The 26,148-nt window shown below is 43.2% G+C and overlaps 1 protein-coding gene across 22 annotated transcripts in view; it reads left to right on the forward strand.

Annotated features, from left to right (window-relative positions):
* HTR2C (5-hydroxytryptamine receptor 2C) overlaps positions 1–26,148 on the forward strand; it is a 333,447-nt gene that overhangs the window by 81,798 nt on the left and 225,501 nt on the right. For 3 of the 22 annotated variants that reach the window (XM_013096707.5, XM_013096713.5, XM_027464948.3), the window contains exon 1: positions 22,556–23,399. The exons of 17 other annotated variants lie outside the window; for them this stretch is intronic. The gene's annotated coding sequence lies outside the window, so the exon portion shown is untranslated. Of the gene's footprint in view, positions 1–14,661; positions 14,783–22,555; positions 23,400–26,148 lie in introns of those variants that run through there. 2 more of the 22 variants (XM_038184417.2, XM_013096710.5) reach the window with 2 other exon arrangements.

Genomic DNA, 26,148 nt, shown 5'->3' on the forward strand with positions numbered 1-26,148 from the left:
AGCCAGCAGGTATATTAATGAATGACAGGAATAAATATACTCATTGAGAATTCAGCTAGTTCTTTATTAAATAGTTCTGCAAAGTCTAGCTGCCACTGCATCACAAATAGACTTGTGTTGAAGCCAAGTTTGATGCAGACTTGCAGTTTTCAGCTTTCTGTGTACTACTGTATGTAAGGAATGCTATAAACTGCCCTTCTTGCAGTTCTCATATAAGACGTGTGCTTGGATACCCCACAACCTCTCTTGACAGCTGCAGCCCTCTGTCCCCTCAGCACATCTCACGAAGTTGGTGGGCTTTCTGTCCTTCTCAGCTTCGGAAACAGCAGTTGGTGCCGCAGACTAGCTGATGTTAACACAGTCACTTGCTAAAAGGACTAAAAGGTTAAAATTGCTACATGCTAATAAACGCGGTTTAAAGCCTCTGTCTAGATGAGACTGCCAGGGTCTGAAATATGGTCTCCTATGGTCTCTACACATTATGCTTCTATCACAACAAATCTCCCTTCTGCTCATCTCTGGTTCTTATTTCACTCCACTGTGTCTCTTGCAGTTTATTTCTGCTGCATTCGTTGGCGATGTGTTGCTCATTTTGGATGCCTACAGCAGGCATTCAGCTGCTGAACCTCTACCCACTTTCTCATATTTTGAAGCTCTGTAGGTCCCTGATGCTCACAGTGGTTCTGTGTCACCAGCAGGCTGGTTACTGACAGGCAGTACAGGTGTTCAAAGCCATGTTCAGCACTGACAACTTTAGTGACAGCAAGGGCATGAGGGTGGGCATGCCATTCACTGGAAAACCATTGCTGACCTAGCATAGATTCTCTGAATTAATGCTGGAGTTTCTTGTGAAGCCACATTGTTTGCAGTTTCTGTGTTGGCAGCTTCATGCTGAAAGTAACCCAGATCAGAGCAGGGTTGGGGTTTCCTAGCAAAGCCAAAGTCTTCCTAGAATACCTGGCTCAGGAGGCTGAGCTCTTTGAATACTCTTTTCAGTTTTGCTTCCATGAAAAGGCAGGGACTGCTCTGAAGCTGCCAACCACTGTGCATGACTGAGCCCATCTGCAGCATTACCAGAGATATGGCTTCATCCTTAGATTCATGCAGAAATGTGGGTATATGCTATCAGTTTTTAGAAAAGCTGGACAGAAACCTACCTTAGAACAGTAAATCAAGTTGCCAAGTGCCAAGCTCTTCTGGGTAGGCATGTGTATGTTAGAAAAGAATAAGTAGTCTTTAAATAGAAATTATTTTTCAATATTAGCTAGGACAGAGCTAGTGTCTTCCTGTCCAAGAGTCGTGCAGACCTTCTGGCTGCAGGGGAGTGGAATTAGGGAGGCATCGGTACCATCTGCCTGGCAGCAGGCAGACAGCCATAACCACCACCTCTACCCGCCCAGCTCTGTGGTCCCCAAACAAGTTTACTGTTCATATCATTCTCGGCGTTGTCTCAGGAAGAACCTAAGATTTTAAAATATGTAGATCACTGTTGAGGAATATACACATTCTTCTGAAAATGCCACGTATTAATGTGAATTACAGTTATGACTAAATCTGGGCATGAACTGCCACGTAAACAAGACAAAGACCTGCTACAGCTGAACAGGAAAAAAGAGTGAGATGATTAGTTTGCTCATTAAGATTTGACAAATGATTTCAGTAATGAAGTTGGGGAAGAACCCGAGGAAGCTTTAAAAAGATTATTTCATATTTTAGTAACTGTCTAGAAAGTGAGGGGATCAAGGTTGTTATTTGAGCAGGATTTGCAGCTACTATATTTGTGATATGGGAAATCTGTCAGTCCTATACATCTGCTTGGAATCCCGTTTATAGCAGCGACAACAATTTTCAAGCTGAAAAATTCTTGAAATTCATATATATCAGAAAGATTAGGTTTTAGTTCTGACTGCTCCCTGATATCATTCTGTCTCAGTTGAAAGTTAATTGTCTCTAAATCAGATGCTGCTTCAGCTGCCTTCAAATGTGAAGGATTATCAAATTGGATGTCCTGAGATTTTGTGCTGCACTAATAATGTTACTGTGCAAAATCCTAACAGAACTTATTTCTGATTATGAATGCTATATAATCCTTATTATCTAATCCTTTAAACTAAATGGCTCCAGCCCAAACCTATTCTGTTATACCAAGCAACAGTATGACCTGATCATAAATGAAATTAAAGTCACCTACTGCATCAGTGTAAATTTGCCTACTACGCATCATGGATCGAGTGGTCTGAAATATCACCCCTAAGAACGAACAAGCTGAAGTCACTCTGCCACATTCATTCTGGGTACAGTGTCACATTAGGCTGCTCTCATTCCTAATGTAACAGTGACTTCGGCCCAAACCAAATTCCCTACCAGTCAGAAGAAACAGAAAGGACAGATGCTGTATCTTGAAAGATATACTCTTCTGAAAACTGTAGCTCCCTCTCCTGCCTTTTGTCTCAAGGAAGCTTATGGTTTCTCACTCACTCAGGTATGGTGAAAGCACAATGGGTAAAAATAAAAGCAGGGGGCCAGATTCCTTCCCTGGTTAGTCTGCATGTGGTCCCACAAACTGGATGGGAATACAGAGACTGGGAATCCAGATAGCTTATAAGAGAATTTCTCATGTTTACTCTGAGTGAGGGAATATATATGTGCTTATAAAGAGATGAGAACTCACCCACTCCTATCATATGCTCACCGCTCCAGCAGGCTGCTGGCCATGAAGAGCAATTCTGAGGAAGCTGTTATTTGCTAAGTGCTATTCTTCCTCACCACAAGTAGGCATGAAGCTCACTAGCTCAGATTTTAATTAACAGAAAATTTAATTGACTTTCTTCAATTTAATGGCTACATTCCAGTATCCATGGACATCCAGTTTATACAAAAATAGGGGGGAGGGAGTGTATGGGGTGGTGGTGGTGGTATCTGTTTAGTCAAAGATTCAGCCGGTAAAGAAGGTCCTTTTTCTTCATGTCCTTCACTTTTGAAAGGAAGTATGTGGTGTGTCTGTTAGTATCTGGTGACCAATAGCTCAACATCAACCAATGCTGAAGTGACTAATTTAACTTTTGTAGGATTTGGGGGGAGGGGCAGAAGGTCTGTGGAACTTTTTTTTTTTTTTTTTTTCCCAAGGAAATAAATTTCTTTTTCACTTTGGCTTTTTTGTTGTTTTTCAATGTGAGAGGCAGTCAACTTGTTAATAATATAATGTAATTCAAGCTGTGTACTGACTGCTGGTCAGTACACTTTTGCTTTCCTATTTTTCCCCAAAGCTAATCTGATGAATTTGTTCTTATCAAAGTAGGATGCATTATTCATGTCATCTTATGTCACATCGTGTATAATGGGATATGACAACTCAAGGTAATGCGTCAATTAGAGGAAGGCAAGAGCAAAGATTCATTGATGAAAGAGAGAATGTGTATCCAGCTTTGGGCATGATTGTTTGGTGTTCTAGGGTGACAAGAAGGCTATTTTAAAACTTCAGAGCTGAATTCAGAGATCATATGCTTTGATTTAGACTTCTTTATGTCCTGTTTGTAAGTATACTAATTGACATATCCAAAACTCAAGCACTTACGTGACTCAAAACCTTTTCATTACTAAATCTGTGCTTAGTGCTCTTTGACTGCACTTGGTCATATGCAGGTATAGGAGGTGGGGTGAGGGCTGAAAGCTGGTGAAGGGAGGTGACTTGCAGTACTGTCTGCAGTTCAGTGCAGGTATGAAATGGGAGTTTACTGGAGTTGCCATGCTTCTGTTGATCCAAAAGGGATCTCGTTGTTCTGAGCTGCTAGTGACAGTTTGTGATGTAGTGGCTTGGTTTCATTCTTTTATTATTAGTAGTGAGCAAAATGTTAAATCAATAGGTTATTGCTTCCAGCAGGTTAAAGGTGTTTGTATGGCTTTTGTATATTATTAATATATGTAGCCTTGGATTATGAGTGAAGTATGAGCCTTCCTTTGAAAGAGAAGCATGACTTTGTGGGGATTAGGCATCAAGACAAAACCCATCAATCTGCAGGAATGAGGTGTTTCTGGAAGGAAAAAAAAATAGTTGTGTTCTGGTTGAGACCTGAAGGAATAGTAGCGGAGTAAGGAGTGGGAAATAAAAGCTCAGATGATGCGGAAACACAAGGGCACCTCCACTCGCATCTGCAAGCACAGTCAAGTGCTCCCTGGAAACAGTATCCATCCTCCTTCCTCCCCTGCCCCCTTGGGAATTAATGTCACTTTCAGAGAAATTTGGGAGCCCTTTAGGGCATGAAAGCAAGGACTCTTGCTCCGTCCACATGTTCCTTTAAGCTCCACTGGTGCTTGGAGTGTTTGCTGATGAGACAGCTGTCAAAACAGGGCTCTGCACATTGTCACTCTGACACACAGCAACAATATATTAAACGAATGTGTGAATAGAGCAAGAACCCTTGCTTTCATGTCCTATGAAGTAAGTTCAACCAGCTGTCTATGTCATCTCTCCAGCCTAAGCATAGTTAACTGTAGCTATTTTCTTTCAAACAGAAGTTTTGCTAGTGTTTTCCTAAGGACCACCAGCATGGAGTTTCTACAGGTTCCCTAAGAGTTTTAATTATAATTGTTTGGAAATATCTTAATATCTGTTCTTGTGTTCTTCGTGTTATAGAGAATAGACCATTGGCAAGGATGTATATACACTGGAAAACAGAACCAGAAATTGCAATTTGTCTTGACAGTTTTCAATATGTTCTGAAACCAGAGGATGCAGTTTAGCAGGTGCCAGACATGACAACAGGGCAGCAATGATTGACTGCACAGCTGTGGGCTGGTGAGTGACTGGAGAGGTAGCTGTGGCAGAGACAGGGCCAGATGTGCACAGTTGGATGATGGTTGCTTGGGAGACCAGGTGCCTCGCTGCTCTGAAACAGGCAGATGTTGTGCAGGGGGATAAATGGAGAAGTAGCCTAGAAGATTAGACGTGCACAATACACAAAGCTGGAGCATCAGGAGAGTGGGGAGAAAACTGGGAGGGGCCTGGAAATGAGCAAAATGAACTGGCTCACGACTAGAAAGAATGACTGTCAGGGAAAGCTGAACAAACTGGGCTTGTTTAGCATCAAGAACTGAAAGTTGGTGGGAAGTATGGCAATACTGTTACTTTAAGAGGACAGTATTTTTGTTTCTGTGTTCCAAGTGTAGAAGTCTTTTGTTGTGACAAGGAGGATTTAGGCTGTATTTTAGGTGAAAACTTTTTAAGGGAGTAGTATGAAAGCGTCTGAATTTATTGCTCAGGGAAACTGTAGAGGCTTCATCAGTGAAGGTCAAGTTGGATATGTGCCTCTGGAAAAACAGAGGTGTACTGTGGCAGGGAGCAGCTCTCTGAGCAGTTCCTTCTGACCTGAATATTGTGTGACTCTGTAGCAAGCAAGTCTGATTTAGTACTGCGTCTCCCCTCTCTTTTTTTTTTGCCCAGTAGAGCAAACCACATTTTCCAGTTCTTCCTGATAAATTATATAACATATTTTACTTTTTCAGCTATTTATTTTCTTTCCTCTGAACTCTTTTCCATTGGTTCTCTCTCTTCTTGATGTTTGGATGGTCTAGTAGCCTTTTTTTTGAGCAGAAGGAAATGATTACTTTTGGTGTCTCAGTTCTGTAAACCAGGCTTCTCTGTACATCTGGGCATGATGTGTTTTTTCAAGCAGTAGTATAACACCAGTTTGTGATGTTCTCATGTCTTATGTTCACAGTATAAAATACAAGTTTAAGAAACAGCAGTATGCAAAAAGATTTTTTTTTTTTAAATGCTACAGATGATTCCTCTGCAGGACTAAGTCTAGATACCAAAGGGTTTATGCTTTATGTGTCAAACTTCCTCCTGGGTGTATTTGTAGAGAGATTTCTGAAGCAGAGTGTTTCCAGTCAGAATATTTAAAACAAATCAGACATCTTCATAAAGAAATAGTGGGATATGTGGGCTGGCATGCATGCATGTGCACACAGTATTTTATGAATGGTTCATGTCTCATTTAGTGCTGTATTAGTTTTCATGAAATATCCACTTGTTTGGCAGTTGTCAGATAAATAAGGAATGAAATTAAACTGCAGTGTATGAAATATTCCAGTGCTGGTGTCAAAGATTTTATTAGATTCAGAGTGCATTTAAAGATCAGTAGAAGACTTCAGGCATTTGCCAATCAAATGAACTTGTGAGAGTACCACTGCTCTCCTTTCCTCCTTGGAGGATAAAGATAAGCAAAGGCAGGCAAATTACCACTTCTTTGAGAAAACTAAATTTATATTGCTATTCAGAGCTTTGTGTTTGAGGGGGGAGGTGGTACAAAATAATTATTTCCTTCAGGGTGTTTGTTGCAGGAAGACAGATACAGAACAGCAATGAAAGAAGTGCTCCCAATCTTCCAAGCAATGCGTGATATTTGAGTACTCTAAGTCTATTAATTTGTAAGTTAATACCAGAATCAGTAACTTTGTGACATTGTTTTTTTCTTTGCTTTTTCTGTTATTTAGGGTATATTGATGTTGTATATGTTGATAGTTAGACTTAGAAACATAGAATCACTTAGGTTGGGAAAGACCATTAAGATCACCAAATCCAACCATCCACTTACCACTGCAAGTCCACCACTAAGCCTTATTCTAAAGAGCCACGTCCACAAGTCCCTTAAATGCCTTCAGGAATTATGACTCCATCAGGTCTTTCTGCATCCCGTTCTAATGCCTAACTACCCCTACCATGAAGAAATTCTTCTTGACATCCAATCTAAACCACCCCTGGTGCAGCTTGAGGCCATTGCCTCGTGTCTTATCACTTGAAGCCTGAGAAAAGAGACGTATCCTTCTTGTTGCAGCCTCCTTTCAGGCCATTGTGGAGAGTGATGAGGTCCATCCTTGGCCTTATTTTTCTCCAGATTTAACAGTCCCAGCTTTCTCAGCTACTCCCCACGTGCCTTGTATTCTAGTTCCCTCACCAGTTTTGCTGCTCTTCTCTATAATCACTTGAGCAACTCAATAACCTTCTTCTAGTCAGGGGCCAAAAACCGAACTCAGTACTCAACATTTTCTGGGAAGGTTGTGCACTTCTACAGGTCACTAACTGCTCAGTACTAGTTTTTCTGTAAGAAGCTCTTTGGGTGTCATACTGTGAAGGATATTCTCTACCTCTCAAATGCTTTTTGGCTATTTCTATCTCTCTTTCATGTTCAATTCTTTTAAAATGTTGGACTTCCCAATAGGTGTGCAGCATTCCAATAGTAGTTGTATGAATGTGATGTAGGAGCTAAAAGCAAATGTGCTCCTGGGCTTCCTTTTGAAATTTTCTTTCTTCCATGTGAAAGAAACTTACCGCAGTTTGTGCAGTGTAAGGCTGCTGGTGCTTTGGAAGCCTCTTCCCTGGTGTCCAGATAGACTCCAACTGTCTGTGAGAGAGCGAGCATACAGTGCCAAACAGATCTGCCCGGTGGGTGGTGCTAATGATTTCAGTGCGGTCACATTTTTACACATGATTTGAAAAAGAAAGTGAGATGGGAAAAAAGAAAACTTTCAGTCTTGGCTGAAAGTATTTCTGGAAACTCTCTGGTAGTCAGAGATTCTCAAGAATTCTGCAACAGCTTCAGCACAGGTGTGTGCCTCTTAAATATTTAAGAGAAAAACCTTTCAAAGTACTTTAAGCTATCTGATTTTTGTTGCAAAAGACAAACATTTTTTCCCAAATGTAATTGTAATTTTCTATTAATTTCATATAGTATTGTCTGAGTAATAAAGTTATTAAGTATTGACTGATTCTCTGCTCTCCCTCTGCTCTCAGTATATCTACAAAGGGATTCCCAGAAGAGCATCTGACAGGCTTTAAACAGTCTGCCATGACAGCATGGAGGAAAAGTATTGTCTAGCTTGCTAATCTCTTAGCTCCAGTGTTTTCAAGATGGTTTTACTGAATTTACCGGTGTGCCCTAGTTCCTGTTTCCCTTCATAATGTGCTCATTTCAGTTGTTGACAGGGTTTGGTACCTCATGGTTGGATGGTCTGACTTAAAAACCCTGGGGCATCTTGCTCCCTGGACAATATGCCTTCAAAGAGGTCCCTGCCAGTTTCAGAGAGCTATCCTTGTATATAACTCATATTAACTATTATGGATGGTCGATATATTTCATGTTCTTATTCTCCTCCTCAACACAAATCTCACCACCTTTACTTGGAGGCTTGTCTGCTTTACTGAAGAAACTGAATGTTTGTCCTTTATTTTGTCTGTGCATCCCTCCTTTGTATTACCCTCCCCTTCGATTGATTCATAACATAGATGTAGACCAAGTTATAATAAGGAACATGTCATACAGAAAGAATGCAAGAACTTCATCATACTATTTTTACCTGTCCCCCGTCTAATATCTTGATATAAATGCAGACGTTAGATGGGATCATTGCAAATGGAAACATATATGTTTTGCAAAAAGTAGCAGCATCTTAGTGGAAATAATTATCTTCCAAGCAGTTGTAGTGATAATCGTGTTATTATAATGAGTGCAGTTCTCTTGGAGTTATGTTTAGCAACAGCCTTTTTTTTTTTTTCCTCCACCTTCCTAGATTCAGCTAATCCATATTGTTCTTTCTTTCTTTCTTATAGGGTTTAATTTGGGAGTGTGGGGGTGGAATCCATATTTTGATATTCTACAAATTATACTGTCAACTTCCCCGTGTGTGCATGCGGAAGATCACAAGGTCAGAACAGATAGATCGCAAAGGATTGAGGGATTGTTTTCACCCTGGGAAAACATCTTTCTGGGCATGATATCTATCCTGCCAGACTGATGTTTGATTTAAACAAACAAACAACAACAACAAACAGTTTGATGATGAACTGTTTGAACTGCAACATTGCTGGTATGCTACTGCTTTCTTCCAGTGTCTTAACTCTTTTTTTTTTCTTTTTCTTTTTTTTTTTTTTGGTAGATGGCTTGGAAAAAAAGTCCTTACTGGCTTTAATTAGTAAAAGCCATAGGCAGGCAAAAAGCACTTTTCTATTCTTTGTTAGTTTATGACAAAATGCATGAAATTTGTAGTAAACTTGTGAAATAAAATATACTGCATAGTGGTTTATTAGCATTATTATTTTTTAGTAAATTGTACTGCATGGTCTTTATAATAGCAAGCCACAGAAGAAGGAATGAGCCTAGGAAAAAAGGAGTTCTAAAAATTAAAGCTGGGCGTATTAGAGATACCTTTGTGTGGGTTTTAGAAAAGCTAAAGGTTTAAAGGAAGAATGACTGAACAATATGTTTTTCATGGTCAGCTGGTCTCTATTCCATTTATTAAATGCGTTTTACTTTGTGCTTCATTTGACAGTAGATTTCAGTACATCAGATTAGGCAGCTGACTGGGTGCAGAGTAAACCTCTGCAGACCAAAGCAAGCACTATATAAGATCTAAAAAGTCAATTTAACCATTTCCATTAGCGTCTATAAAGTGTTGTGATAACATCAAGATGCATAAGATACTGTATGCTAAATTATGCAGCCAGCTGGTTGATAGTATTGCTGGAGCTGGGGGGGATGACAAAAGATATTCTTAGGGTCAGCCAGAGGTGCTCTTTTAAAAACCTGTTTCTATTTTTGCTTTCTTAATTTTGCATATGAAGAGTTTTTTTCTTCTGTTTAGTCTCTTCCCAAGGGCTGGATTTTTTTTTTTTTGGATGATTTTAATGAAAGCACTAAACTAATTAAAAATATGAGAAGCAATGGACAGCATTTCCAGAACTATTTTCTTTGTTTTTATTCATCTGTGGTAACAAACAAGCTGAGTCTTGAAACATGGTCAGAAGACAGTAATCGTCTAGGGTATTTTTTTGATAGACTCAAAGGGAAAAAAACAAAACAAAACAAAAACATGCTTATATGAAATCTAGGGGCTTAGTAATGATTGCGAATCTGTACTGAAAAGACCATCACATCAGCTTCGAGTGGAGATTTGGAAAAAAAATGGTAGCAGAGAAAGTATATTAATATGAATGTAGCATGAGTTTTTATGGCAGACTGAATAGGGGGAATATTTAAGAATGATACTGAAAAGGAAGCACAAAAACTGCTTGAATGAATCCTACTCATTTGGAACACAAAGTGTGTAAAAAGATGGTGTAGGGTGGGATATGGCAGAGGAGTATAAAATGATATGGTGGGTAGGGATGGACGGCTTGCTCTCTCAGGTAGTGCTGGTCTGAGAACACACCAATGAAGCTATTACGTGCCAGGTTTAGTGTAATCAACCAGAAGGATCCTAATACAATGGACAAACTGCCTGGGGAGCCCCTGCCAAAGAATGTCATAAACACAGATGTTTACATTGAATCAAGATCCAATGAAGTTTATGAAATACGTAGAAATGATACCAGGTTTAGAAAGCTGCTGGCTTGAAAACATTTGAATGTCTGTACAGTATTGCAGGGATGTATCTGCTTTCACAGTCCTTTGCTATTTTTTTATTTTTATTTTTTTGTCCTATATACAAGTAATTAAGTGGATGCTCTCTAGGTTATGTTGTATTTGAGTACTGTCGCGTTAAAGGGGTGTAGCTGATTAACCGTTACGGGCCCGGTTGGATTCAGAGTACTGAACCAGTCGGACATTCACCAAAACTGGGGGTCCGTTCGGACATTCACCAAAAACGTAATAACCACCTGGGGGTCCGCTCAGACATTCACCAAAAACGTATTAACCACCTGGGGGTCCGTTCAGACATTCACCAACAATGCATTAACCGTCTGGGGGTCTGGTTAGATTCAGAACACTGAACTATCACGGATAACCACCCTCACCCTAGTTGCATTAATGAGAGCTATCACAATGCAATCAAGTATGGTTTATTACAGCAACAGATAATCAGGTTCTTTTGGATTGCCGGTGATAGTGACTATCTGCAAAAGCAAGCTAGTATGCATGAAATACACAGGTATTACAGGTGTTCTAGGTGTGTGTTCTAGGTGCGGGTTCTAGGTGCGGGTTCTAGGTGCGGGTTCTAGGTGCGGGTTCTAGGTGCGGGTTCTAGGTGCGGGTTCTAGGTGCGGGTTCTAGGTGCGGGTTCTAGGTGCGGGTTCTAGGTGCGGGTTCTAGGTGCGGGTTCTAGGTGCGGGTTCTAGGTGCGGGTTCTAGGTGCGGGTTCTAGGTGCGGGTTCTAGGTGCGGGTTCTAGGTGCGGGTTCTAGGTGCGGGTTCTAGGTGCGGGTTCTAGGTGCGGGTTCTAGGTGCGGGTTCTAGGTGCGGGTTCTAGGTGCGGGTTCTAGGTGCGGGTTCTAGGTGCGGGTTCTAGGTGCGGGTTCTAGGTGCGGGTTCTAGGTGCGGGTTCTAGGTGTTCTAGGTGTTCTAGGTGTTCTAGGTGTTCTAGGTGTTCTAGGTGTTCTAGGTGTTCTAGGTGTTCTAGGTGTTCTAGGTGTTCTAGGTGTTCTAGGTGTTCTAGGTGTTCTAGGTGTTCTAGGTGTTCTAGGTGTTCTAGGTGTTCTAGGTGTTCTAGGTGTTCTAGGTGTTCTAGGTGTTCTAGGTGTTCTAGGTGTTCTAGGTGTTCTAGGTGTTCTAGGTGTTCTAGGTGTTCTAGGTGTTCTAGGTGTTCTAGGTGTTCTAGGTGTTCTAGGTGTTCTAGGTGTTCTAGGTGTTCTAGGTGTTCTAGGTGTTCTAGGTGTTCTAGGTGTTCTAGGTGTTCTAGGTGTTCTAGGTGTTCTAGGTGTTCTAGGTGTTCTAGGTGTTCTAGGTGTTCTAGGTGTTACAGGTGTTACAGGTGTTACAGGTGTTATAGGTGCGCAGCCTAGAAATAAACGCGTTAAAAGGATCAAAGACTCTATAGAGATTTATAAGCAAATATTCAGATCTCACCCAAAGGCGTCCCAATGGGGGGGGAAGAGAGGCTCAGCCCGTCGACTGATCCCAGGAGTCAGGAGGTCCTAAGGATGTTGTATGTCCTCGGGATGGTATCTCCCCTGACGATGGTATCTTCCCTAACATCCCCTCTCTCTTGGGCCAATTTATCTTATTTTCTATCTTTTAGGTGGAGCTTGAGTGGCTCTAGTCAAGCATATCTTAGTTATGATTGGTGTAAAGTTTTCCTGTTTCCGTTTAAAGTAATAGGCTCCGAGAAATTCAGAGCGCATGCTCAGTGAGGGGTGGTCGCACCTTGGAGGCGGGTAGCTTTTGGGATGGAGGTGTATTTTGGTATTATAATGATATTATAATGAGCAAAAAGTACACTAGGGTACAGCATTTGTCAAAACATGACAGGTCTTTGGCTTAGGGTGGCAAAAAGTGCAGCTTTGTGCACAAGAACAATCGAGGCCCCACCTGATTACAGAGCCTAGCCGTGGTGTCTCCACTCCACTCTACGCTCCGTGGTGTTCCTTAGAGCTAGCACACCAAGTTTCCCCAGCGCGATAGCATCTAAGGTTGGGAGCCTAGGGAATGCTCAGATAATGCAGTTATGCCCTACCCTGAAAGCCTCTTCAATGCTGTACCTTTTCCTTAAAAGTGTGAATGTTAGTTTTATTTTCCTAGTTACTTCAGGCATTTACACCACAAGTACTTGTGGTGCCTGGGGAAAAAGAAAAATTCTGTGGAAGAATGAAGTAATGAGTAAAGAGTGCTCTCTAAGGCAATGATGAAGGTGTGGTGGCCTTCCAGATCTGTCTTGTGCAAGGCAGCTGGCTCATACCTAGAGAATTTCTTGCACTGAACATTGCAAAATTATGCATCACACTGAGGTTCCTGTCTTGGCCAGCTGAATGGGTTGAAGTCTTAGTGAATAGGAAGTAGTCAGAACATGCCTGTTCTACAGGAACAGTGGCAACTTGCTTGGATAGAAATTGTTGTCTCAGGCAGTTTGTGTAGAGCCTCCCAGCTGGGTGACTGAGAAAGGCAACCATTCTCTCTTTGTCTTTTTTTGACTACATAGTCCTAATCTTTTTTTTTTTTTTTTTTTTTTCCCAAATGTCTCATTTCAGCCCATGTTGCTTGGGCAAAGTGGTCTCCTCGTCTCTGTGCTAAACTCAACACCCTTTGAAGCTTAACAGGGTTTGTGTTTTCTGCTTTGCTGTTGCTGCACATGAAAATTCCTTTAACACACGGAGTCCATCACACTGGGTCCTGCAGCTTCAGGTTGGTATTTCTTTGCCTTGAGGACTGATGTTTGTTGCAGATTCCCTCACGTCCTGCCTGTCTCTGCAACATTGCAGTACAGGTTTTCCTTTGTTTACTGCCTGCTGGCACCTGGAAAGCAATTATCTGTTTCTGTCCTCTGAGTGCCTACAAACCCCATGCTTTCCTGCCTCCCACGGTTGACTGCTTTTATAAAGAGTGCTGTACCCATCAACAGGTGTTAACAGCATCTGCTATCAACATGGCATCACCCTCGCAGCCGAGCAGCATCCTGCCAAGGAGCTGGCACTCTCTTCACTACGCATACTCCCCATCTGCATGCAGATTCACTTAACACCTCTTGCCCTAGTGGAACTGGCACGTGTCTCAGTGCGGGCCCAAAGCCACCCAAGCATATGGGCTCAGGCTGCTCCAAGTGTGTACAGCAGCGATGGTACTTCTGTAAAACAGGAACAAGATTCTCACACAGGAGAGGTAGTGCAACCTTTGGGATGTTCTTCTTAAATTCCTGTGGGATGAATTGTACTCTGATCTATGTTTCTGACTCTTTTGGTATTATTCAGTGCTATGGCAAAGATCTACATGAACTCTTTTTCTCATCTCTGTGGAAGGTCTAATCTTCAAAACTGTTTTTTATATTTGGTTATCTTGGTTATAATTTTTGGTTATAGCAAAAACCACTAATATGTGCACATGCAAAGAGGAGCCTCTGTACATGGGAATATATACACATGTACAGAGGAACCACATATATGTACAGAGGAGTCTGCTTCCGATAAGCAATATACTGAACTGAGGATTTGATGATGGTTGATGCCCTTCCTCATGTTTCTTTTGTGTCTCTTTCTTGTGCCTTATCTCCCATAACTGCAAAAAACTATGGAGACATACGTTTTAACTCCTGTTTTCTGCAAATCCAAACAAATTCTGCCCATCACTCTCCCTTTGCCTGTAGGTTTCTGAATGCATTCTTATATGACCCTAGATCTCCAGCTTGGTCTTAAAGCAGAAGTGCTTGAACTTATTTTTGACTGGGGTTGCAGTGTGAGTTTGGCTAGGCTTGGGATGTTCTCTGGATGCCCATACTCTAATGCTTATGTCAGTCCAGTTCAGTCTGAAATACCACATCTGTAAGAATATCTGTCACCTGACACAGGGAAAAAAAAGTGAAACGATCCTTCTGATGAAAAAGCCTACGGACTTGAACCATAAACCACTTGAACAACAAAGCTCTAAGCCCACAAAAGTGGACTACAAATCAGGTCTTCTTCATATAGTGACTTTAACTCTCCCCAACCTTTTATTGATTTATTCTTCTTTTTCTTCTCTCAGTATGTCCCAGACAACATGGTCTGGCCCATAGTACCAGACATTTGAATGGCAGAAAAGTTTTCTCTGCAAGTATTCCCCTTGTGACATTGGAAAACATGCCCTGAATGATTTATCCTTTGCTTACTCACATTTGGATGCTCAGCAAGAATCCGTTCCTTTGGAACGACTACGCACAGCACACAGAATATCTGTGGCACAGGGCCAGCCTTCAGGAATGTTTCCTTCCTTGCCGAAGTATTGCTTTAAAGGCAATTACCAGTAGTGCTACCCCTTGTGAGCCCTGCTAAAAGGGAAGCTGTGCTGTTAGACGTGGCAGCAACTCCTCCTGGATTTCTGTAGGTAAGTGCATGGCATACCTCAATCATCGGGTCTTCTCCAGACACCTTTTCATTTTGTCTATTGTCAAGATTACTGTATAATGATTGGCTCTGTGCTAAATTTAGCAGGAAAAAAAAATGGTAATCAGAAAAACTAGGTGTGCTGCAGTAGTATTTTTGTCTGCTTGTCTTTCCTTTGGAATTAGTGTTCCAGGAATCTGGGTTTAGTGGTTGTACTGCTTAGCTGCCGTGAAGAAACTTTTATAGGAAATATTGATCCAGCTGGGACCAGCAGAGCTTGCAAGGTACGAGTCATTATGTGGTGTCTGCAAGGAGTGGCCTGAGCACTTGTATGGCCCAGGCAATTCCAGATGAGCCAGTTGGATTTCTGTACTGACCTTTGAAATTGTACTTGTATTAAATATCCATCTGGGTTCTGACAGCATGATAAATCCAAAGGGCTCTAATGGACTTTTAAAATACATGTGATGCATAACAAAGTGTTGCCTTCTCCTCCTCGTTATTTGTAAAATGTTTTGCATGCTTAGTAAATGTACCCTTAAGAGATTAGCTAAAGGCCATATTTTTTCCCATGGGAGTTTGTGGAGGAATTAAATGGAAGCATTAGTTGGAATTGCAAAAAATACCCAGTTGATCAAACTGAACAAAAATGACCATATTTATCCTGAATGATTCACCAGTGCTAGCATAAGCATTCAATGTGCTAGGTGGAGCTAGTATGACATTTTTAAAGCAGCAATAGAGAAACCCGGTGCCTGTGTAAAAGGACAATGTGTGTATATATTTTAGATCATTTGCTGCTAAAATTAATGATAGGTTTCACCCCACCTGCCAAAGCTTCTTAGTCATTTTCCTTCTAGTCCAACTTCAGATAAAAACCTTTTTAGTGCTCTTGGGTTAATACATTCAGGCTGAGCAATCGCAATGCACCAGTGAGTGTCCTGCACAGGAATGGGAGACGAAGTCTGCTTCGCTGGCCAGCTGGAAAGTGCTGGATCGACAACCCAGCCTGCGGCTGGAGCAGCTGCTGTGGCACCCCTGCAGCCCAGCGCGAGGTGATTGAGTGTGTGAAGAGCAGAGATCAGGACATGATGTGCCAGGGAAATGTGCTGACCGCTGGGCTCCTCTGCAATGTTTACCCCCCTCTCGCTCTGTTAGCCAGTAGCTAGGAGAGCATGAATGGGAAGGAGAGGACAGTGGGGCCTCCCAGAGCATCCTGGGTGCAGAAAGGGGCAGCGTCCTGCTCCCCAAGCTCCAGGAGAGCCCTTGGGTGCACACAGGTGCTTGAAACTCTCAGGGAAAAAGGAGAGCGTGCAGGGCTGTCCCCAGACCTCCGAGCTAGCAGAAGGCTGAGGCAAAGCTTGCTGAGCCATGGCAAAGCAAGGTTTTGACAGCTGTTGTACAAGAAACTGTCTCCTCAGCCCCAGGAGGCATAGAAGGAGCAGGTCCTCCTTCAGTGCCATGGGATGTGGTATGTCAGCTGTGATGTCTCGCTCCTCTCCTGCTTCTTCCACTGGGATTTTTGGAAGAATGAAGAATTTGAAGTTGAAGAATTCGGGTTTAAACAACAGACTCCCTTCTGCTCTGACTCCACCAGGTGCTGCCTGTAGCTTGGATGGGCTCGTGCTGCAGCTGAGAAGCAGGGGGCACCCCCAGCATGCAGGTTTTTCTCTTAGTTTTGTGTGAAGAAAAGGCCCATTGCTTTCACAGTCAGACATTGTTTTTCTGTTCTTAATGTTGGTTCAGTTTTAAGGAGTTCCTCAGTGCCAATATGTGAGACCCCAAGCGGTCTCAGAAGGGGTATTGAGGGCGGTGGATCTCCAGGGAAGGGATGCTGCATTTGGGAGCAACAGGGCAGGGGACAGCTGAGCAGTGGAGGGCTGGAGATGGTGCTGTGGGTGCATGTCAGAGGTGGTCTCCAGTGGGTAGCAGAGGAAGTTGGAGGAGTGAAAGCTGTTGGTTGGAGTGTGGAAGCATTTGTGCCTTCTGGAGGACCACAGACCTTAGTTGCAAGGTTTGCCTTGGCAGTTTTTTGTGTTTACGGAGTCAGTGATGTTGCAGGCAGACACCACAGGGGTCTCTGTGGCATCCACCTTGTCCAAATTACTTCCCAGATACATGTGGAATTGTTGAGGCTGTTTTAGAGGGTTGGTTATGAGCTTCAATGAATAGTCCAAAGTAATTCATCGTGCTGGCATCAGAACCAGGAGTAGAACCCACGTTTCCCGGCTTCCTGCTAGCAACAAGCATTAATTTCCTGTTTGCTCAGTGGGAGAGACAAGGGCCCTGGAGCAGGAAAGTCAAGAGATCTAAAAGTAGCATGTTCTTCCTACGATTTATCAACCATTCACAGCACATATGGCCAGAAAGGAAGTTTTAAATAATTTAGTCTCACTCCTTTATAACGCAGCTCAATTTAACTTAATTATAGAATCATAGAATAGCTTGCATTGGAAGGGACCTTAAAGACCATCAAGATCCAACCCCCCATGCCAAGGACAGGGGCACCTTTCGCTAGGCCAGGTTGCCCAAAGCCCCATCCATGCTGTCCTTGAACAGTTCCAGGGATAGGGTATTCACAACTTCTCTTGGCAGCCTGTTCCAGTGCCTCATCACTGTCATGGTGAAGAATTTTTTCCATATATCTAACCTAAATCAGATTTAGGTTAGATATATGGAAAAAATCTCTTTCAGATTAAAGCTGGTAGGACCATTACCTGTGGTCCTCCAGCCCTATGATCATCCTTGTTGCCCTCCTCTGGATTCATTCCAACAGGTCCATGTCCTTATGCAGAGGACCCCAGACCTGCATGTAGCACTCCAGGTGGGGTCTCATGAGGGGAACGATCACTTCCCTTGGCCTGTTGTTCACACTGCTTTTGATGCAGACCAGGATATGGTTGGCTTTCTTGGATGCAAGTGCACAAATGGAGAATCTATTGCTTGCAGTTTGTAGTTTGTGCCAATGCTTAAGCATTCTTGCTGCACCTAACTGTTCTGAGAGCTCATCTTTCAGTTCTCCAGTGTTCTGTGTTCCCACACTCTGCTACAGCCTTGTTTCCATTTGGTACCTTTATTTTTTTTGCCTCCCCCCCCCTCCCCACACACACACTTCAATTTCTTGTTGTTACCTTTGCTCTATCACTGAGCCAGGATGAATCCCTAGTCAGAACAGTGCCCCCTGACTGTTGAATAATGCCTTTTCTTTAATAACTTCATTTTGAGATGCACTGATTTATACATGCATGCACCATAGTTGGTTATAGGTACAGGGTTCAGCCTAGAAGTCACTGAAAGCACAGTGCATTCACCACATGGATGACTGATTTCTTCTTGTACTCCTCTTTTAATGTTGCATTAAAATTTTGGTTTACGAGAAATCAAATGATTCCTCAAAAAAAAAAAAAAAAATCCAAAAAGGATGTGTAACCAGCAAGGATGTGTAACCTCAAAAATATGTAACCAGCAACTGTGGGAAGTTTCTAATCCCCAGGTTAGCCAAACATGATTTTTTAACTCTGTGCCAGTATATTAATTGAATTCTGCAAACCTTTCTCATAGTGCAAATACTTCCATTTTCAAATCGATGTGGGCTGTGAAATTTTAATTTCACAGTATAATAGAATATTTTTAAACACAACATAAATACTGATTTTAAAATTTCAATGTTATTTCTATTTTTTTAGAAACATATCTACTTGTAAAATAGCCGAGATCACGGGGGTGATTTTTTTTTTTCTTCACAATATGTTTGAAAGGGCATTTTATTTTTTGTTTTTTTTTTGGTCTCCTAGGGGACATAGGGAAAACTCCCATTCTGATCTACATGCATTTCCCTGGCTAACCCTTGCAGGCTGGTCCTCTGATATTTCCCAGTGAGGTGCTCAAGCCTGGAAATACGGTTTCGATTTTAATGCATTTTCTGAAGTTCTAAAATTTCCCCAATGTAAATAAACTCCAGAATTATCAGCTTACCATGCTAATGTATGTGCAAGTGTTAAAAACTTTATATTCTTTAATTCTGTTTTTGTTAGCTTTGCTGGGAGCTTGGTTTCCAGAAAGCTGTACACTAAAGCTCTGTACCGTTATTTCTCAGCCTGTGCACTTTTATCCTGCTGTGGCACCTGAATGCTTCCCCAGGCCCCTTTTCTTCTGCCTTGTTACCATCCCAGTGGCTTCTGAATTGTAGAGATCCAGGAGGCCACGGCAAGTGCTCAGGAGCTTGCTATTTGTAGGGATGATGAGAACAGCTGAAAATGGTACAAAATATTTGGGAGCAGCTCTGTTAAGTATCCTGGGGAAGAATGAGGGCTGGAATGCTGGAGTGAAAGGCCTTGGTATATCCCAGAGTCTCCTTAATTTATTTGTAGCTGTGAGCTTGTAGGGAGTGCAGAATTAGGCCTTACTCTTTACAGTTTCTGGGCATGTATGTGAAGCATCCTTCTAAGAGGGGTTTAGCTCTATGGCATCATCTCAACTTTTGGCAAGTATTTTCCTACAATTCATGGTCTGCATAGGAACTACTCACTAAACCGAGTACAACTCTCACTGCATGTTTGCAAGGTGGATGCAACAGTCAGGAGGGACAGTCTTACTGCCTGCTGCTCACATAGGACATCCTGGTTCACTCCTGTGCTTCTCTCACTATTGCCATGTGCAGGGCTTCAGGTGCTTGCCCGTGGCAGCCTAAGTGGTTGCCCCACACAGTCATTTAAGTGCATGAAGTGCACAAGTGTGAAATTTCAGCCACTCCCATCGCCCTCTAGCAACGTGAAATGATTTTATTGAAATTGATTTTCAGTACAGAAGCCCTTTCCTCTCATTTCTAAGGATTATCTTACACATCACCTGAAGTATGTGCTGACAGTAGCTGTATGAATCAATTACTTACAAGCACAAACCTGTTAAGAAAATAATTATGATCACATATAACGTGGTAACAGATTCCATAAAACAAAACAAAACAACAACAACAACAACAACAAAATTTCCTTAGAAGACAGATTAGCTTTCATGTGAGTATAGCCAGAGGCCAATTATAAAGGGAGGACAGATATTGAACATCAGGAGAAGGATATGTTGATTTTGTGACATGAAGTTTGGGGCCAATATTCTATGATTTTTGAGCAGAGATGGTTGTGGTGTTCTGCAGGACCCATACAAGTGATTTACTGGGTACAACCTCATCTTGCTAGGCCCCCATCTGTCTCTGGTCCCTGCCTGTTCTTTTCCAAACTACCCATTTAAAGTAGTATTATTTCTTATGTAGTGCTGCAAGGTCAACGTGCTGCCTGCCCAGGTGCTCTTGAATGTGCCTGCTGTATCATGGATTGCTTGCTTGTTTTGTGTGCTAGGCATATTGTTCAACATGGACATCCACAACCTGAGAGGTTTGAGTTCCAGAAAGTTTTACAGTATGCATTGTGACCTATATGGTATCAGGTATGAATATAGATTAGAACATGTTTCTAGAAATTTTGAATAGCTATATTTAGGTTTCTGACTTCAAGGTTCTCTTTTATAAACCTCTGTAATTGTGGTTGTGCTGCTTTAAGTTCACATTTATTTTTAATTCTTTAAAGCCTTCAAGAAGGGTTGTTTTTCACTTTTTTTCTTCTTTCTGTGAAGAGCTGTGTATTCTAACTGGAATATATGTATATATTTGGTGGAATATACAGTTTAGTGCAACTATAATGTGAATTCCAGACCTTGCTTCACAACCTAACATAATTTTTAAGGAAAAAAAAAAAAAAAAAGGTTTCTTATTGCCCTGAATCAAAAAGATAATGTACTCACTGCAGCTAAGTATGGCCCATTTCTATCCTTACATGTGCATAACACTCAGTGACACATCCTGTAGCTGTCAGTAAGATGTGACCCTACCATTCTGTGATTTTCATGTCAAATCACTCTATTGCATGCCATGGAATAACTCAAATCAGCATTTGATCTTGTGAACGTAATAAGCAGTCCTTTCCACTGAATTTAATTCTGATCGATCAGTTGGGTCTCGCACTTTAAATAAAAAAAAATGCTTGTACGTAGGATATTTCTATTCAGTATGCTGCAAGGGACTGCTACACTTCGGGATAGATACTTGTAATGATGTGATGGTAGTCACTGTGCTGTGTTTGCATACTAATCAGATTGGTTCATGAAGCATTATACTTGAGAAACCCTCAGCTATGCTCTGTAGAACAAATTTGATCTTTGATACGCAGGGGAAAATCTTCAAGAGTATAAAGCCTTAAGTGTCTCTGCTAGCGTTTTGATTGCTACTTACACATGTTTTGTAGGTCTGATGTCAAAAAGACTTGCTTCTCTTTAAGACACTTGATGCTTAATAAAGAAAAATTGGAACTAATTCCCTGTGGTATTTTTGTGCAAAGATGCATGGCCTGGAAGTGGTGATATTTGTGTTGAACTTGTCTCATCAAGTGATTGTGTTTTAATGGACCTTCTGTACTAGCACTACAGGAAAGCAGATATTTATTATGCTGCGATGCGTATTTCTATCAGGTAACTTTTCACTGACTGTGTGCCAAAGGTAGAAAGTCTGTGCCTTTTTCTGTAAGGCTGTTTTTCAGAAAAGCCTGAAGTTGAACTATGCTTAGCATTACAGTTTCTTTACCATAGTAATTGTCTTGTCATTACTAAGACTAAATGTCCATGCTGTTAATAGTTTCCTTCATGATAACAGAGGAAGGTAGGAGATGAGTTTATTCTGGTGCCTCCACTGGACTTGGAGAATCAAAGGTATTAACATGACCTTGCATGCCTCAAAGCAGTTTAAGCAAAGTTCACGGCTTCAACTGACCCCATCCTGCTAAGAAAAGCATACTGTGTGTGGCAATGACCACTGCTAGTAGACGTTTATAAGAGGGTGAATTCCCTATTTAATAGACTTATAAAGGGTGTTCGAATGCTAGCTATTTTGGGGGCGGAGAAGGGAAATGCTTTATGTGGGTTGGAGCTAATGCCTTGTTGGATGATATATCAAAGGACGAAGCAGAATATCCAAAGGCATGCAGAACAGGGCAGCAGGAGAAGCGAAGAGAATGTGAAGCTTTGGGCTGGTGCACAGCCCTGCTGCCAGGATGGGCGAGGGAGGTGACTGTAGCACCAGATGTTGCAACCAGGCTGAGACCAGCTGAACTCCTCACAACTTTAGCCTGAGTCGAATGTTAAGCTGTCGCAGACCATGGCTCAGAGAAGAATTACGAAAGGGATGTCTGTTCCGTGTAGCATCAGGGTGCAAAACTGCACCTGCAGGTGGTGTAGTCCTGGTCGGTATCTCTGGGGGGAGCAGCACTGCTAATCTGCTCCTGCTGCCCAGCCAAACCAAGGGGCACCATGCCCCTGAGGTGTGCCAGGCTCTCCTTGCCTAGTGGGGTGCAAGCAGGACAATGGCCGGGGCTGTGTGGGATGTAGTGTCTGGCTGGGATGCTGCCAGAGGGATGGGGGCAGGCACCCAGGCTGGCTGACGGGGACTTGATTGGATCCTGGGATGGAGATGCAGAAGGCCTCGTTCCTGGATCCCGATGTGAGAGCTCTCTTGCTAGCTGCCCCTTCCCCTCCTGGCTCCCGGGGCGCTCTCCTTTCCCTGACCCATCGGGGCTGCTGCTGGGTTCTCAGCTCCCTGCAGACGGGTGAGATGCTGGGCTGGAGCTGTGGGCGTTTGCATCTCCAACAGGCGCATGTGAGCAATGTGCCTTTAAGACTAGCAGGAGAGCAATAGTATCCCCCTCCCTCCTGTTAATTGTAGCATGTTTTTCAGCCATGCTTTCCAGTCACATTCGCAGCTTGTGAGAGGGAGCAGCGCCGAAGCTCACCGGCTGAGTGCTGTCTGTGCTGGCTGGGCAGCGCGTGCCTGCCCGCAGCGTGGGCGCCTGCAGGTGCTGGGCAGTGCCTGGGGCCACAGGGCTTGGTGCCGGGAGTGGGAGCCCCGTATTGCCCGAGTCCCAGTGACACTGCTGGGCTCTCCACATCACCTGCGTTCCTCACCTCCTCGGCTGCTTGGCCTCCAGCCGCCGATCCAGCTTGCTGGCTGTGATACCCCAGTGGGCCCTCCCCTGGGCTCCCGTGGGAGCTCCGAGCAGCATTTTGCTGGAGCCAGGGGACCTGCAGCGGTCGGCGCAGCAGGAGCTGTGCGGTGCCTGGCTGGGGATGCTGTGGGCTGCCGTGGGAATGCCTGCCTCCCAAAGTGACTGCAACTAACTCGAGGTTGGGACTACTTCTCAGAGGATGCCCTGTGTGTCTTCACTCTCTCCCCTCTGGCCTCACCACAGAATATTTGGAGTTATTTGCTTGCCCCTGCTGATGGGGTACGGAGTCACAGGCCTCCGGAGGGTTAAGAGCATCTGCCTTTATGCCAAGTATTCAAGCAGGAAATAATCTGCAGAGATACATGTGCAGCAATTCAACTGCTGATGCTCTCCCAGGCTGCTGCTGCTGCTGCAGTTCGGTGTGTGTGAGAAGCCGCGCTGCTCAGAGAAGATGCTTTCCTGGTCTGTCCAAAGTGCTGGGCATGGCAGCAGAACCCCGGCTTCTGGAGCTGGGGTAAATATCTCCACCCAAGAGGAATTATGTTGACCTGCAGGCTCTGTTGGCTGGCTGAGGTAGGAGCTGCTCTCCGTGCAATATGCTGTGATCTTTGTCTGTAGGCTACAGTTCTCCCCTCATCCTGGGCTATGTGATCGAAAAGATTTCAGTGGAAAATGGGTTTAGTTTGCAGCCTAAAGCCAGGCAGAAATGCATGTGTGTGAGGTTTTTGTGTGTGTGGCAGGAGGGAGAGGGGAGGGGATATTTCAGGGATACCTTTTGTGCCTGGCACTAAAGTTGTTGCACTTAATTGGATCAGACTTGCTTTGGTGTCTGTGAAATGCACCTGGGAGCTTTTGTTTTTTCCTAGTGTGACCTTTTGAAGGGGCTGGCTGCAGTACATGGGGTTATGCTTTCATTCAGAAGCAGAGATACAGTGCACTCTACAGGTCCTTTCATTCTGCTCCGGTGGATGTGGGAAGGACAGAGGACACCCACACAAAGTGCTGCTGACAGGGAGGTGGTGTTTTCTGGAGGAGTGAAATTACACCAAGAGGGAGAAAAGAGGTGCCCTTCTCAGAGGAAGAGGGGTCCTAAAGGCTGATCTGGGTATTTGGAAGCAGAGAAAGAAATTCATTTTAGGAGCTGTCTGTGGATGAATCTGTTCTGTGCTTTGCTTTCCCAGCTCTGTGGAGGGGAGTTCTGTTCATCTCTGCTAACTGCTTTACTACCTGCAACCTTTAATTGATTTTTTTCCCCCGCGAATACCTAGGGGAGTAAAAATGCTAATGCCATCAAATTTCAGCATACGGTTTCCTTAGGCTTGTTTAGGATGGTGCCTTCTTGAGAAGTCTCTAGCAAGATAAGCAGCAGCTGATGCTGTGCCTTTCTCACCAGCAGAGCATGTGTTTTTGGCTTGTCTTGAGACCTTCAGCGGGAGCTTTACTCTGTAAAGACTGAGTTGAAAGGGAACTTTTCAAATGTATTCTGCTGGAAAAAGCAGGATGTTGGGTGCTGGGTACCGATTTGACACCAGTTCTCATGACTAACCTACACGTGTACATTTGCATGTTGGCTTCTGAGCACATGAGCACACATCCTGCCAATGAAACCTGCCTGCGCAGAATAGGTGAGCACTGCCTAGACTCTGTGCCTGGATCACACGGAGTTTTGTACGCATTTCTGGCATTGCCAATCTATTGAAAAAGCACGGCCAACAGTGCCGCTGCTGGGTAACTGTTCCAGAACCATTTCTGTGGCCTAGTAGCAGAACAAATGTGTTATTCATAACTTCACTCTTTGGGGAAAAAGAGTAAGACTGTCTTCTTCAAAAGTGACTGAAAAGATTTGCAGCGTTTTCTTTTAGTCAGGGCTTCCAGGCTGGCATGTGTTGCTGTCCCTGAGCAGATTGGTCAGAGTGTTTATTATTGCCTCCTGAACTTCCCAGAACTGTTGTGCCGTGCTTGAGCCAGCATTGACCTATCTCACAGGGAAGACTAGTAAAAAATCCCCCTCTTTAACACTAAATAAGGGCCAAAAGTGAGGCAGAAATTATATATTTTTTTCTTCCTTTTATAAAATTTTTTTAATTTTTTTCCCCAAGAACAGGACATTTGTGAAGCCTCCTTTGGGATCCCATGGAGAAGACCTCTGATGCTCTCTAAGAGCTCTGTGTTGGAGATAGAGGAGCAGGAGTGGGTCTGGTGGATTTGCTTCTGTATATGACTCAAGAAGCCCTAACCCCTGTGGGGGACGGAGGCTGTGGTGGTGCTTGGGGAGCAGCTGCTCTGCTCTGTCCTGTGAACGAGGATCCTTGTTACCCAAGCAGGAGGCCAAGCTGGGTAGCAGCTCTCCATAGCAACACACACGTCTCCCACAAAGGGGAGAAAAATCTCCTGGTTTCACCCAGAGGTGAAAATATGAATATATGAACACCCAGCGGAATCTCAGCACTGTAGTGCTGGTATAAGGTCATCTGAACAGCTTCTCTATAAAAATGCATTTATAAAATGTGGTGAGCATTAAACGACCAAAGTACTTGTGCAGGAAACACCAGATAGAAAAACTATATAGTAGTCATCCCATTTACTGCTATTTGCATCCAGGCAGAGTAGTGATTAGAACTGGCTGAATTAAAGCAAAACATTTCTCACAAACATGCTTTCAAAATTACAAACTAGTTTTCTGCCTGGTGGACAGCGGCTGTCTTGGCTATCTTTGTGCCCCTGTTGCAGTAAGTGTATTTTTTGTAAAGTGCTTTTGCTAAAACGGCCAAGTGTTGGAGCCTATTCACATGCAATATGATCTGAATGTACTTATGGGAATATGTGCCTTATAGTTGTACTCCCATCCAATCAGGAAATAAAAACACAACATTTAACCTACTGATTATTTCTAAACAGCTTTTTTTGGTCAGTAATGGTTTTGCATTAAACTCTAATTATGTGGAAGTCAAGAGCTGTTTGCTGGAGTTAATAATGGTAATTTTTTAAGTTGTAATTTATTAAATGAGGGGTGATCAACACTGAGTGTCACAGGAGCTGTACTGCGATATCTTCCTTGGTCCAAGAGTCACAAAGGTGCATGGCTTGGAGAACAAGGCAGGATGCTCGGCGTGGCCTGTGGGCAGGAGCTGTCAATGTCTCTCACCATTGCCTCACTGCAAGATTTGGGTCCAGTGGTGACCTGCAATCAGGAGTACTGGGATCCACGTGGTTTTTGCGTCCTCTGAAGCAAGTGCCCAGCCTCATCCAGCAGCTCTTGTGACTGCTGAGGCACACTTGTACAGCTTGTCAGTAGCGTCCTCTCATCAGTCACAGGTGGTGC

Source organism: Anas platyrhynchos, chromosome 10 (genome assembly GCF_047663525.1).
Source record: "Anas platyrhynchos isolate ZD024472 breed Pekin duck chromosome 10, IASCAAS_PekinDuck_T2T, whole genome shotgun sequence".
In the NCBI taxonomy this organism is placed as follows: domain Eukaryota; kingdom Metazoa; phylum Chordata; class Aves; order Anseriformes; family Anatidae; genus Anas; species Anas platyrhynchos.